Raw genomic sequence first — 12,849 nt, 5'->3', positions numbered from 1 at the left:
ACGGAAGCAAGAATGGAAGAAGGAGAGAGAGAGACAGAGAGCCACACAAGTTTGGTGGGTGCAGAACCACCTAATCTTCTTTTTCATTCATTTATATATGTATTTGAGTATTGTACATAACCGGGGTAAAGGCACAGTGACCTTTAACCCCCACAACTGGAGTCACTGTCACCCTTTTCCACCATGACTGATGAGTGGTGTAGATACAGTAATTTGTGTGGATGCCACCCCATTGGTGAAGATACTCCCCATTCCACCTGCATGTGAAGGAGTCAAGGGTGCAAAGGTAGAGACCACCTCCTAACTAAGGTGAGGCCCTTTTCTTTGTTGCTTCTTAGCCACTCACCCAATAGACCCCTCAGCTTCTTCCTGTGCAGGCCCCTCAGGCTCGAGAGTGAGTACCAAGGCAATAGACCATCGAGGTGCCATAGACTCCAAATGCAAGGGGAACAATATCTCCAGAATTTGCCCAATCTTAGAATTCACTGCCTGCTTCTTCTCCACTACTGTCGCCACCCGTAGAGCATCTGCATGAATTTGCTCCTTCAGAATCTGCTCTCATGGCACCAACTACTGCTTAGCCACCGCATTTATCCCTCGACTTCGAGGGGTGATTGTATAAGTTTTAGCCTACAAGAACACGGATTCGAGTATCCACCAATATAGATCCCTCATCTGCGCATTCGAGCACCCACTCACCTTGTATTCTCCACCAACATGAGCTCCAAACTCTACCTCCATTGCCTCTGCGGAGCACATTGGTTGCATGATCAATACTCCATCCATAGGCAAGAATAGGCACTGGTAAGTCAATTGCATCGTCAGCTCTTGATGCTCCTCCAAAAATTTCACTTCAGATCCTACCACCAACTGCTAGCACTGCGTCGATGCTGCTGGATGAACAAGTACCCTTTGCCAATCAATGCTACTGAAACTTCGAATACATAATAGCTCAAGATGAGCATTGATCGACTAAGAATCAATGTAAACTAGTGGAAGAAGAAGAAATTGAGCATGAGCCATTCTCATAGCTATTCGAAGGAGAAGGAAAGAGAGAGCACTGAATGCAGATGAAAGCTGGAAGCTGAATGAAGTCATGAGAACTGTAAGTGCGATGAAGAGAAAGCAGCAAGCAATTGGTACAAGAGCTGCAATCCAGATTGTCAATACCCCGCCCTTACGATACGTAGTTGCATGGCGGCTAGGATAGGACCTCACTGAAGACTGCTGTCATCATGCCGCAAACCCTTTTGCCACATGTCCTCATGTGATAGATCTGCTGCCTCCATCCCAACCTAGGAAATCTGTGCCCCATTAGAGATCGAAAATGGTCACTGAAGACTGTTGTCATTTTGGTATGGACAAAGCCGAAAACCATTAACTGGGTTTGGAAGTACGTGCCCTTGCAAATCCATAAGATAAAATGATGTCAATTCATAATCATGAAAAATTCCAGAGTGGACCCGGCCATCGCAATTTTAACTTCCTTGGCATCCTTCCAAGGCGAGTGTTGAATTTCTAGAAGAACCAGTTGCCCGCACTCAAAAGATTTTTTCTTTGAGGCCAAATCCACCCTCCGCTTGCACCGTGCTTGAACCTCCAAGGTGAGATAATAGCTCTCCAGCCGCATATCATCCAATTGATCGAGAACATCCAACCGGAATACCATAGAGTCCTACGGAAGAATATTGTCCTCTACTACAATCCTCAGACTTGGAACAATATGCTCAATTGATGTAATTGCTTCTAGGTTAAATGCCAATTTGAAATGAGTCAACCCTGTGGCCACCTTGAATGATGTGCGGTAAGCCCATAGTGCTGCCAGTAACTTCTCATCCCAATCAGTGCGATGCTAATTCACCAATAGCAACATAATCTGCTTGAAAGTATGATTTGTAGACTCTGCCAATCCATTAGCCTATGGATAATAGGGGGAAGACTTCTTGTGAATCACCATATAAAAAGAATTCATCCACTTGATGACCTTATTAATAAAGTGAGTCCCCCTATCGCTAACAATCTCAATTGGGCACCCGAACTAAGTGAACACATCGCAGTATAGGCATTTTGCGATCGACTTTATGGTATTGTCCCATAAAGCCCAAGCTTCCACCCATTTGATACAATCATCCGTGGCTACTAGAGTGTAACAATTCCTTGTGCAGGTAGCTGCGGTTGAATGGACCCATGAAATCTAGAGCCCACTTTTGAAATGGCTCTAGAGGCAAGATAGGGTTGAGTGGCATGCGATTTCGATCAATGGGCTGGCCCAACCATTGGCAAAGGTTGCAACTTTTTGCAAACCATCTGGCATCCTTCTGCACGGTTGGCCACCATAAACCTGCCTACAAAACTTTCTTTGTGGGGTGACTTGGCCCACAAAATGGCCACCCAAAACCCCACAATGGGCTTCCATTAGCACCACCTCTTGTTCATGAGGTGGAATACACTGTAGCAGCACCTCTGTCAGGTGTTGCTGGAACAACTGCCCCAAGACTACTTCAAAGGATCAGCTCCACAATGCCAAGTGTTTCCTCTGGTCTCTATTCATGTACTTGGGCATGATGCCAGTAGATAGGAATGAGAGCATCTCATCATACCATGACCATGGTCCTTCTGGGACAACTTCGGCCTCTGTCGTGATCGGATCCGCCCAAAAAATTGCCACTAGCTCCACATCAGGAAACTCATCCTTTACTCTCATTGGCAATTCTCTAGACTCTAGTCGAGATAGGTAATCTACAACTGCATGCTGCAAGCTCGACCGACGAATCACATCAAAATCATATTCCTGTAGCAGCAACTCCCAACATGCCAATCGGCCTGTAAAACTTTGATGTTTTACCAAATACAACAATGCAGAATGATCAACATGGAATACAAAAGGTCGGCCCAACAAATAATGCCAGAATCTCTTGACAGAATAGATCATGCCTAGTCCTTCTTGCTTCGTGACATAGTAATTCTTTTTGGCTGTTGAGAGCCATTGGCTTGTGTCATAGACTGGGCGATACCATTTATCTACATCTTCCTACATCAAGACACTCCCAATTGCCTTATCCAAGGCATCCATAAACACATAAAAATTATTCTCCCAATCCAGAGACATTAGCACCAGTGCTCTGGAAAGTAAATCTTGAGTTGCAGGTATGTTTGGTCGCACTCTGCAATCCACACAAATGCCTTCGGTTCCACATGAGCCAATGCATTCAAGGGAATCGTCATGTGAGCCAGGAACCACAGATGTCTGCCATGCCATCGAATTTGGCCCAAGAATCACAAGCACTCCTTAGGTGTTGTTGGTGCTGGGGCTTGCATAATTATTGCCACTTTGTTTGGATCCACCGCAATTCCTTCCGTCGAGATCACATGCCTCAGGAGTCGGCCGCTGTGGACTGTGAAAGCGCATTTCATAGGATTCAGACTGAAGGATACTTCCCTACATTCTTTGGAAACACTTCCGCAAATGCTCCAAGTGCTCAGTGAATGTGCCGAACACACTGAGGTCATCCTGGAAAATTCACATGAAATTTTGTCAAATAGAAGCCAAAAATCTCCTGCATTGCTCGCTGAAAGGTCGAGGGAGCATTCCACAATCCAAACCACATGACTGTGCAGACATAGACCCCCCATGATGTTATGAATGCTATTTTGGGTTGGTCTTCCGGAGCCATTCAGATTTGGTTGTACCCGCTATATCCATCCAAGAAAGAGTACACCTCATGCCCCGCCACTTGTATGGTAAGGGAAATGGATCAGGTACAATGGCCGCATTCAACTTGTGGTAGTCGACACAAATATGCAATTTCTTATTTTTTTTGGCACAATGAAAATCGAGGAAATCCACTCCGGATTCTCAATCGGTACGATGAATCCCACCTGCAACAGGCCCTCCAGTTCTTCATGCACTTGCTTGGCCACGTGCGGATTCATTTGATACCTTTGTATCTTTGTCGGCATCACATCTGGTCTGAGGTTGACCTGATGTTGGTAAAATTTTGGATCCAGACCCGTCATATCCGCATAATCTCAGGTGAACACATTGAAAAATTCCTGCAAGAGGGCAATCAATTCACTGCAGAATTTAGCCATCAACAATGTGCTAATTTTGACTGGTTTAGATGCTCCATCATCTCCTAGATAAACCATATCCAGAGCATCTTCCTAAACTCGTGTGACTCGGCTCATCCGTTCAAATTCTCTCTCCTGCTATAAGAGATCACGTTGATCCATATCCACTACTACTTGATGGGGCTCAGTCGCCTCCTTCGGAATTGTGCTAGCCACACCTGTCAAAAGACTTTGATGCATGTAACTTTCCATAATGCTTTCCACATCGATGGTGAAGATAGGAACTAACTCCGGATTTGCTTTGAGAAATGCTTCCTCCTCCTCATCATCCTCCAATCCATCTGCCATGTGCACCATCTCGGCCAACATAGGTCGTATCACATCTGCCAAAGGTGCCGCCACTCCCATTGTGACCCGCACTTTTCTTCTTTCCTCTCCGCACTGAAATGACATTCTGCTCCCAATTTTGCTTGACTTTTGCTTGCTGCAACTAAGGCCTACCCAAGAGGATGCTATACTCTAGTGTTGCGGCTTCCACGTTGAGCACCATGAAGGACACCACAAATGATATGCCTGCCACCTCCACAACAATGGCCCGTAGGATTCCAAGTGGACGATGATCAGCCATGTGGACTAAGAATGGTGCTGACTCCCAAGACATCCATCCCATTTCTTGGTAGGTCTTCAAAGTGATGATATTGACCCTCGAACCGCCATCTACCAGCACTTGAGCAAAAGTCCGCTCTTGTGTCTTTGTGGATATAACCAGAATTCTCATGTTGGTCAGAGGGACTATTGGTATTGGGCAGAAATCAGCTTGGCATAGCTCCACCTTTGACTCTAGGTTTAGCTTTGCTAAGGTTCTTTCCGAAATGAAATCATGTGTAGTACCATCATCATGCAAAATAACAACCTCTTTGCCATTAATGAAACCTTTCATCTTTAGAAGAGCATGACAATTATACTTACCTCCCTCTTGCTTGGCTGCTTCGTCATCAATCATGTGCACTTTCGCTGTCGAGGTCTTCTTTCTTTCAAGACACTCAGTGGCTATGTGTCCCAGCTTGTTGCACTTGAAACACCTTATTTCTTTCTTCGAAAAAGTCCCACCGTTTGGCTTTGAAGAAGAATCTGTCTTCTTGGTACAAAACCATTTTTAGATTTAAAGAAGGGCTTTTTATCAAATCTCTTTTTCTTATGGAAAGGTACATGCCGTTCCAGATCTTTTCCTTCTTTTGGGATCCCATTCTTCCTTTCACAATTCATTGCAAGAGAAATTGCTGAGCTCAGTGAGCGAGGATGAAACATGTTAATCTCGGCTCTCAACTTAGACTTTAGACCTGCCACATACTTTCTGCGTTGATCTCGCTCATTAATTTTCTCTAAGGACTGTAGTTGGATCAATGTCTGCCAAAATCTATCAGTATATGTGGAGATCGTTTCCTTATCGAACTGCCTGAAAGTGTCCCATTGTTGTCTAGCTTTTGCTTTGAAATGTGAGGGAAGGAAATCTCGCTTGATGAGATTTTGAAAAGACTTCCAAGATTTTGGTCACCTTTTACTGTGCTTAGTGATGTTCCACCAAAGTGTAGCACTCTCTACTAAATGATTTGCAGCACATTTAATCTTATCTTTTTCAGAGAAATTCTCCCCCGAAAAATAATCATCTAGCTAACTGATCTAAGACAATACAGTGCATACTTCTTTCTTTCCATCAAAATTTTGAAATGAGAAAGCTTTTCTACTTATCTTACTCTTCTTCCTCGAATTTTGTGCTCTCAATGTGGCTTTGACTGTCCTAATAATAGTACATTGTCAGAATCATCGTCGGATGACTCATCATCAGATGAATGTCTCTTCCTTTTCTTACCAATGATTAACTTTTCCAATCTCTCCCTATGCTCACGCTCATCGGCTAATTGTGCCTGAAGTGCATCTAACTGCTCTTGGAGCATGGGTGGTTGTGATTCATGGTTCCAATTGCCTTCTTGACTCAAGCATTCAGAATTGGCAATGGTCTTCGCCTTGTTGAGCCTCGTATATGACTTGTTGCATTCTCCTCTTCATCTCTTTCTTTCCTTCTTTCTTTATATATATATATATATAAATCCTTTAAAGGGCCTTACACCTTGAGGTCCCTTGTTTTGATATATATATATATCAAAGAAATGCTTTAACTAGAAGACGCTACACATCAATCCTCAGAGTCCTTGAATTTAGGAAATGTGTGCGAGATTTCAGAAATGATGGCAATAGCAGATACGCCCAATCATTTTCAATCTTTTGTAGAAGCTATTTTTGCAAAGGTGGTGCGATGGAGTCTTGCGCGCGGGCAGAAGCTGCTGACTATAGGTCTATAATAGGACTGCGTGGGTCTACGTGCAGAATTGAAGGAAGAGAGACTCTAGAAGAGTCTATAGTGACTGCTGGTCCATGCCTACAGTGAGGCATGCATAGAGGAAAAGACTCCCAAAACTAGAGGCGGTTGCGTGAATCGCGATGGCTATAGGTCCTGTAAATGGGGCCGCGCAGGAGGAATTTACTGCAGGTCATTCCGCATGCGACAACGGCTACTCCCAAGTCCCAAAAATCTCCGAAGTTCACGAACGAGCTACTGTAAGGCTCCCATGATGATGACTCTGAGTTTAATACTTGGCGCGATCCTCAAAGTTCATAGCCTAAGGCTCGATGCCCACATCCCTCGATGCAAAATTTCTCTCCCCCACAACCACGAGCTTTATTTCATGCATAAGCATCACATAGTACTCTTGAATCTTCCAGAGGGCTTCTCTTTAATTTCTTCACAAGAGCGTGACCTAGGCTCTGATACCACTGAAACTAGAAGGTAATTCTTTTCACACAAATTCACCACTTAATCAACTGGAGAAAGAGAACACAATCACATTATGAAAGCGACAGCAGAATGGGTACAATCTCCCCCCCTAGATGAGTGGCTCATGCTTCCCTATCTAGAGTATTTATGATATTTCATAAAAGCACCAAGGAGCCAAAATTATCCCTCCTATCCAAAAATGAGGGATTTGCTTTACATAGCCATCTTAGGGCCCAAAATGATTTATGTCCTCAACAAAATATATTGCTCAAACTTGTAATAATTAAACAAATACAAAATTGGCCCATGGCCATATATAATGCGCTGTGCAACACCTCGATCAGTACCCTCGCACTAACTCCAATCCTCGCTATGAGTTCCAGCACCTGTACTCAAGCCGCCAATTACATTAGTTATTAACAATCGATTGAACGAATCACCGAATCAACCGATCCCAACATAACTGCGCTCAAAGCATAATAATCAAGCACAACACCAGTAACACTAGCGACATCAGTATTAACATGGAATCACCCACAATACCGATCATCTAGCATGGCAAAACACAAGCTAGTCAGGTGTCCCCAACTAACCACACAAAGTATCCACTAGGACCCCCACCGCGTCCGGTGTGCTCCTATGGAGTACTTTGCCATAGTCACACTCGACTAAAAATAATAATGTCCCAAAGCAAGATATATCATAAATATAATTTCTATAACATAGTCCATGCTTGTTATGTCTCCATGAACCTTTTTAATGAACATCATCATGATGTCCTAGCATGCTAGTGAGGAGGCCAGTAATGGATCCTCTTGGCCAAGTCTGGCGAGGCTCTCCAACCAAGAAGGGACCTATGGAGAAACAAGAAAATTCACCAAGTTAGGATCTTTGAAATCCAAACAAACTTGCAAGTGTGTGTGTGTTACCTACTATTTCAATAAATTTATAAGTGCTTAAAGGTGCAGCAACAGGGATCATCAAGGCTAATTCATGTCTTAAGCTTCAAGATTGTTTCCTTGTTTGAAATTGTAAATGATTATTACCCTAGCTGCATTTCTAAGTTGAGAATCCAAGGAAGCAATTTCTTGAAGATTTTCAAATGGTGAAAACCAAAAAGGCCTAGTAGTTCACCTTACAATTCTCATTTCAATCAAACATATTTATGCAAAAGTATACAAGAAAAGTCGAGAGTATGATATCCTTCATCACGAGGTATGCAAGTGTACTCCCCCAAGTTGCCATCATCCTTTTCCTTAAAGTCTTACCTAAGATTCTACCTTGCAAATCTAATGGAGAGGCATGCCACTCACCTGGCAGCATCACAGCCAAAAGAAAGTTAGAAAATTCCATTTTAGTTGTGGAATCCAGGCTTCAATGTCGGCACATAGTTGCTATCCATGTCACTCTATCTAGACCAGCATTAATAAAATCTTGTCATTCTTGTAGCACAAAGGTTGGCATTTGTCAACAAGTATATTGAAGAGCATGAAACAAAAGGAGATTCCTGTAATAGTACAACTTTTATCATGAGACTCTCTTAAAAGACTCCCTCGTACTATGGTACAACCTCCCAAGGACGATGAAGAGGAATTCTCGTATGTAAAAACTCCTGTGTGTAGAGAATTCCAAGGTTCTTGTGTTGATACCAATCAAGCACAATTGACTTCTTGTATTGATACAAGGAACCATGTTTGCTAATCAAGGGTAGTATAGAGCTCAAAAAATTCCATTATGCTTGCCAATATTGAAACCACAACCACCACCACCGTGAATCAATCCCATGAATGAAGTGATGGTAGAAGAGCTACCCAGTGACTAGGAAGAACACAAGCATGATCACAACGAAAATGACTACTCACAATATGAGGAAAATGTGAATCTATCTAGTTTTCTTAGGCATTATGTTATACATGATGACTAATACATTTACGTCTACCAAATGGATCCCATCTCTCAGAAAGTGAGGGATATGAATAGGTTGACAAAGAAACCACCGTTTCAATGTTATATGTGCCAAGGTCCTCAGAGGGCCAATGAATGTCCATTCAAGAGAGTGGCTAATCAGCTAATCACAGGTTATAAGTGTCAAGGAGCTCGCATTATCTAAAGGATTTCCATTACAAGGACAACGAATCCCTACTAGCCACCATTGCAACTAAGAATCCCTAATAGCCACCATGGAAACTAATGCACTAGCACCATTGTCTAGTGGGTATGGAGCTAACCATATTTATAAGGATTGTCCAATGCGAAGGCCTTCAATACTTGCTGCCCAAGACTACAAGCCTTAATCTATTATGCATTGATAGAGGACAACTGTCATAAATTTCCTTGAATGCAATCATGAGGTTGTAGAGTAAAGCCTTTAATAGAGAGGTTCACAAGTAGGCCAAAAGGGACAAGGTAAGTGTGAGTACACAACTTGGGGAGGAAACTAAATTTGTGTGAGTAACTACCAAGGGTGCTACTAAAATTAGAAGAGACACAATAAGTTGATCATCTAGGGTGGTTTGGGTGAAGACACGACCACCCTATTGACATCCTCCTCTGTTTCCTCAAATGGTGGTATGATCAATAACCCACGTGAAGAAGTTGAGGAAATGGTGCTTGACCCATAGTAGGGCCACAATTCCTAAGGGACATGGTGAATATCCAAACCATTGCTAGAAAAAAATGTCTTATCAAAGCATAGAACTTGGTGCATGAGGTCCTCATGAGTTCATGCAAGAGAAATTTGAGAAATGGCTCACGATAAGCAAGGGAGCCAATATGAGCTATCCAATGACCAGGTAACCACCCAAGTCTCTAAATTCAACCATGTGCTTTAAAAGGTGGAAGAAGAAGGTACCGCAAGCTCTTGAATAGAGGCATCCACACTAATGCAACAGTTGTTCAAAGAAGACCCTGTCGACTTACAATAATAAAAAGAGGACCTTCTATGGTTTTGAGGAGTGAGAATTAATTAGCTTGGAACCACCAACCACAGCCCTCAAGGGATTGCTGGATTGGTTGTATTTCTATCAACCATGGATATTTTTATCGAAGCTATACTTATATTATTAAATCCTGGCAAAAATTTATCAAGTGAGTTTTTTTAGTTTCACACACTTTCAAGCCTGGCTGTGACCATATACCACACACTAAAGAAGATATTCAAGTTGCTCTGGAGACAATGCCTTTGTCAAGGGATCAGCAATATCCTCCTTTGTCAAACACCTATAGCAAGCTCCACCACTCAATCATCAATCTCTGATGAGAAAATTGTCAGTCCACCTCTATGTGCTTTGTGCGATCCTGGAACACTGTATTGTGTGCAATAACAATGCAACTCTTGTTAACATTATCTTTATGGTATAAGTCAATGACCCATCAAATTAATCTAACATTTGAATCTCAAAAAATTACAACTCTACTTGAAGGTCTTTATGTGCATCGTGAAGGGAAGTATAAGAAATGTATTTGCATCACCTTTAATAGAATGCCTTTAGTGTTTCTTTAATTTGATTTGATATTTATTATGTTCCTTCTTTTAAAATTAATCTTGGGTAGTTCTTTGTAATTTTATGAACATGTTGCCGAATATCAAAATGAGTTTGGAGATATGTTCTACCTTTTGAACCATGCCATTCAATGAAGCAAAAGAAGCTCCAAAAGAATACCATGCCTCTGAGTACATGATCTCTTTTAATGGCCACTTGGTAATTATATTATGTGAAGTAGGTATGTGGCCCATCCCATATTATTACTTTTTAGACAAAATGCAATACTGGAGCAATAGCATAAAAAATGAAACACTAGAAACTTTTAATAAGCGATAGTGCTTTATAATTGCATGAGTGTGGGATTGAAGAGTGCAAAATTGGTGCATACACAAGGGAAATGGGAGGTGATTTGGCAAAATAATATAATGATGAGGTATGCAAATCAAATGCTTTGTAGTCTGTGTAAAGGTATTAGTCTCATTCTCAAAGTTAAAACATGCTCCTAATTCATGTAAGGAATGGGCGCCCTTGAGATTCCTTAGCCCTAGCATGTTCCACATCTTTGTAAAATTTGTGGGCAGTTCGTTGATAGACAAATCAATTGGCACGTTATAACTTATAATAAGTCGTATATGAGGGATCCGGATTAACCGCGTGATCTCAGAGAGTCGTATTGACGCTGTCGACGAGAGCGTAGACGTCGTGCTTGTCTATGCCGAAAGCTGCCTCCAGCACTTGGCCTGGGAGAGGAGGGCTGGTCGCGAAGAGGGCTGGGGCCAATTTGGAGACACCGGGATTCTGACTGTTGAGCGCGGAGATGGAGAGGGCGGGACGATGCTTGTCCGCATTGAGCAGGAAGTGCACAAGGCCTCGGGGGAAGACAAAGAGGTCCCCAACATGAAGAGTTTGCTGAAAGAGGGTGTTGTTGGTGTCGACGAATCCGACGACTAAGGTGCCTTGAGCGAGGAAGAGGACTTCGGTGGCGCGAGGATGGACGTGGGGTGGGTTGAGGCCGTTGGGTTGGTAATCTATGCGAGCGATGGACAGACCCTGCGTGTTGAGCGCAGGAAAGGTTTGGGCATGGGCGAGGTTCACGGCGGAGCCCAGGCTGAACATGGCCGATGCGCTGCGCAGCAAGGGGGACGTGAAGTCTGATGCGTAGACTTGAGTGGGGTTCTTGCACACAAGGCCATTGATGGTGATAGCATCATCTTTCAGAGCGACGCAGAAATCTTGCAAAGGATCGGCATCTGCGGCCGTAGCATGGGGGGCAGCGAAAGCGAGGAGGAGTGCTGCTGCGCCCAAAAGCGTGGGGAGTATGGAGTTGAGGAAGGAAGCACGTCTAGTCATGGATGGATGAGGATGATGGTTCGCTACATCGCAGGCTGTTAGGAGGTAGGAGGACTGCGAGAGATGTATGTGGAATTTGAGTTAGTGCTGGAAATGCTGCTGTTGCTCCTCGGCTCCACAGCTGGTATTTATAAGAATTAGCAGCATCGACCAAGTCTTGTTATAAGAGAGTTCCTTCGTTGCGGAAGCAAGTTCACTACTCCCTTGACTCGGCGCGTCCATGGGCTTTGCCTTGTTTCCCTCCTCTAATCCTTGCATGTGCTTCTTGATAGTCTCCTTTATGTAATACTACCGTCATAAAGGGACACTCCATTCATCTTTAAGAAGACATTATGTACAAATGACAACAATTAAAACCTTTGGCTTCACATATAGGATAGGTTTTGTTGTGATGGATTTTCACAACCAACCCAATTCCTATGCAATCATATTAGGCAAACATTTAATGCATATTATAGGATTAGTCCATGAATGGCGCTGCAACAATATTTAATTATGGAAGGATGAGCAAGTCATGAGTTGGATCTCCAAACATGGAAGGCACATCGTTGAGTCTCATATTACTCAATGATCAACTTCAATTAATGTATTCCAAGCATGTAATGAGAGGAATGTGGGAGATGACCGGGATGATCATTGGTATGCTCCACTCCTAGGAACTGTTTTCTCTTATAACTAGGTGTATTTACTTGCAACCATAGACATAGCAGAGAATACGGGAATGCAAATTGCTACCCTTGATCAAAAGGTGCAAGACGTGACCATACCACTCAATATGATCAACATGCTCAATGGTTCTAGGACTAGGAATGCAAAGCTTTGGTAGAAGGCATTTATGACCGTGTACAATGCAACTCTGAAAGATGCTGATACCTTTTGTGAACTAACCATTGAAGTTGCTTATGCATTTACAAGTGGATGGCCAGATGTCTAATACAACTGGTGGGTTGATACAGGTGCAAGCCATATCTTTTACTGCACAAGAGGTATGGCAAATTCTACAACAACATTTACATCTTAACCCTACACCTACTAGAATTAGAGCCATTAATGGCCACATTCAGCACACCATGGGTCATGTCACACGTCAAGTTTCTTTCAATAACCATG

The 12,849-nt window shown here is 42.9% G+C and overlaps 1 pseudogene; it reads right to left on the bottom strand.

Annotated features, from left to right (window-relative positions):
- Positions 1-11,049: 11,049 nt before the first annotated feature.
- On the bottom strand, positions 11,050-11,739 carry LOC147892229 (putative germin-like protein 8-1 pseudogene; annotated as a pseudogene).
- Between the last annotated feature and the right edge of the window lie 1,110 nt (positions 11,740-12,849).

Source organism: Dipteris shenzhenensis, chromosome 17 (assembly GCF_047967505.1).
Source record: "Dipteris shenzhenensis isolate YYH24624 ecotype China chromosome 17, Dip_SZ_1.0, whole genome shotgun sequence".
NCBI classification, from domain to species: Eukaryota; Viridiplantae; Streptophyta; class Polypodiopsida; order Gleicheniales; family Dipteridaceae; genus Dipteris; species Dipteris shenzhenensis.
Note: the sequence above shows the minus strand (reverse complement) of the source record. Positions and strands in the feature narration are given on the sequence as shown.